At 46.6% G+C, this 2,870-nt stretch overlaps 1 protein-coding gene across 1 annotated transcript in view; it reads right to left on the bottom strand.

Moving 5' to 3' along the window:
- Window positions 1-2,834, bottom strand: part of Uimc1 (ubiquitin interaction motif containing 1) — a 78,024-nt gene extending 75,190 nt beyond the window's left edge. Inside the window, exon 1 of the mRNA XM_051171864.1 lies at window positions 2,685-2,834. The gene's annotated coding sequence lies outside the window, so the exon portion shown is untranslated. The remainder of the gene's footprint in view (window positions 1-2,684) is intronic.
- Between the last annotated feature and the right edge of the window lie 36 nt (window positions 2,835-2,870).

Here is a 2,870-nt window from a genome sequence, read left to right on the forward strand (position 1 = left end):
ACAGTTGGGTGTGCATATTACAATCAGATACATATGGAAAGGGACATGTGCACTAGGAAGTCAATGGATAGACTAATCCACCAATCAAAGCACGAAACCAACCCAAACAGCCCTCAGTAGCCACCTCGCCATCTGTCTGTCCTTTAAAGACAGAGGGGTGCAACCAGGGTCCCTGAGTGCCTCCACTCATGTGACCTGCTGCCAATTGTAACCACGTGTCCCTCTATAAAACATATTGTTTCTTTGCTCCAAATAAAAGTCACTTTTTTTCTTTTGTAAGTCAGCAGGAGCCCTTAGCTCCTGGTTTGAGTGAGAAACATCTCCCACAGGCTCACACTCCTTCCCTAGCTGGTGGAGCTGGTGGGCAGGTAGCAGAACCTTGAGTGGCTGGAGCTTTGCCCCAGGAAGTACATCACTCAGGGTGAGCTTTGAGCGCTTACAGCCTTGTCCGACCCCAGTCCCCACTTTCTGCTTCTGCAAGTGGCTGTGATCTCTAAGTGTCCTGATCTGGCTGGGCACTTGTTACCACACCTCCTTCCCACTATGGACTGTGAGAGAAAAGAAACCCTTCTTTCTGTAAGTCAATGCTAGTCTCATCTCAGCCACCAGAAAGGTCACACCTGATATTTAATTCTTTGGATAAGAGGCTACAAACACAGAAACATCCAACCTTGCCCAAGTCCGTGCAACTCCAACTGCTAGCATTGCCTATACCATACACGAGTCCCAGTGATGGCACCTTCCCAGGCTGAGCCATCCAGCCCTTCTCTGGTTTTGAGTCAGTGACTCATGTATCTCAGGTTGGCTTTGAACTCCTGACCTTCCAACTCTATGCCCCAAATTGTAGGATTACAGGATGCCCCACCAGCTCAGTCTACTGTTCTCTAACCTCCTCCTTTGAGATGTCTTTGCGAAGATAAGCACTATCTCAGTAAGCATCTTTGGCTTCTTTGGTTATTTTGAAATTACTCAACTCTCAGTCAGCAAGTAAAGTAGATCCATCGGTCAAAGGCTTCTGCCACTTCAATGTCTTCTCAATCTTCCTTGGTCTTTTAGTGCCTAAAATGATACCTAAAGCCAGGCATGGTAGTGCACACCTTCAGTCTTAGTCTCAGCACGCAGGAGGCAAAGCAGGAGGATCTTTGTGAATTCAAGGACAGTCTGGTCTATATCATAAGTTCCATGATAATCAGGGCTACATAGGCCGTCTCAAAATAATAATAATAATAATAACAACAACAACAGCAACAACCGACACCTAATATTATAGTAATGTAAGACCAGTCTGTGGCCTGCTTTACTCCATTATGATGGAAAACAGTGGGAGTTTGGGGGAGGAGGGGACTGTGTTGCGCCTTGAGAGACTCCATTTTGAGGGTGGAAATTGACTGTACTTCTCAGTGGACCCAAACTACTATCTGTTTGGCACCACTTTACCAGCACAGGTTGATCCATGACTTTTTCCTGAGAACAGAAAAGATGCTACCCTACAAGTTTAACTGTAGTGAATTGACACTCTAAGGACAAATGGTGTATTAAAATCTTATTAGGACAGAGAAACCCTGTCTCGGAAAAAAAAAAAAAAAATCTTATTCGGGAAAGCAGGTCCAAGAACTTATCAGACACTGCAGGCAAAGGAGAGGGTCTAACATCCTCATCTGGACCCTATAAAGTGGCTAACACTGAGATGGCTATGGCCCCCAGACTGGCAATCATCCTGCCTCAGCCTCCAGAGTGATGCGATTACAGGCATGTACCACACACTACCTTTTTACCTTTAGATGTTATTGTAGCAGAGGCTTGCCCTCAACTCCCAACAATCCTGCATCCTCCACAGTTCTTTGATCACAAGTTTTGTTTTGTTTTTTCATTTTTTGAGACAGGGTTTCTCTGTACAGCCTTGGCTGTCCTGAACTCACTTTTTAGACCAGGCTGGCCTCGAACTCAAAACAACTCGCCTGCCTCTGCCTCCCAAGTGCTGGGATTAAAGGTGTGCACCACCACGCCCGGCTTGATTACAAGCTTTAACCTTTTTTTTTTTTTTTTTTTTTTTTTTCCCTTTTCCAGACAGGGTTTCTCTATGTTATCTTGACTGTCCTGGACTCGCTTTGTAGATCAGGCTGGCTTGAACTCACAGAGACTCGCCTGCCTCTGCCTCCCTGAGTGCTGGTACTATCAGTGTGCGCCACTGCACCCGGCTACTCTTCTCTTTTTTGGCCCTGTTTTAGCCCTGGCTGTCCTAGACTCGCTTTGTGGATCAGGCTGCCCTCAAACTCACAGTGATCTGTCAGCCTCTGCCTCCCGTGTGCTGGGATTACAGGGGTGCGCTACCATGCCCGGCCCAACAAAGTTTCTATATGTAATTTAGGCTGACCTCAAATTGGCATTTCTCTAGACTTAATCTCACAAATTTTGAGATTGCAAGTATGAGCCACCTGGCTCACCTATTAACCACTTTTTGCTTATTAGACAGGGTCTCGGGTAGCCTTGGATGGCTTCGAGCTCCTAATCTTACGGCCTCCACCTCCCACGTGCTTAGACGAAGGCCCTGTGCCATTACTCTGCTTTATCGAACTCCTAAGCACAGCATTTCTAGAATCTTGGGCCTTTGGTTCTCTATTTTTAAAAATAGGAGTAATTTCTCCACATATAACAAAAGGAAGACGTGTCAGTCAGTGGCTCACCGCGAGCAAAGATGATAGCCCTGAGCCAAGAACTGCCAGGAACGAAGAAGCCTTGACGTAGTACTCAACATCCACGGTTTTTGCAACTCACTGCATTCATCACAAGGTTCCAGTGGCACCAAAACAAAATGAACCTCAGGGCTCCGCCTCAGCGTGGGCTGCAGAGCCCAAACCTCGCGAGATTTG

The sequence above is a fragment of the Acomys russatus genome, chromosome 3 (genome assembly GCF_903995435.1).
Source record: "Acomys russatus chromosome 3, mAcoRus1.1, whole genome shotgun sequence".
Lineage (NCBI taxonomy): Eukaryota > Metazoa > Chordata > Mammalia > Rodentia > Muridae > Acomys > Acomys russatus.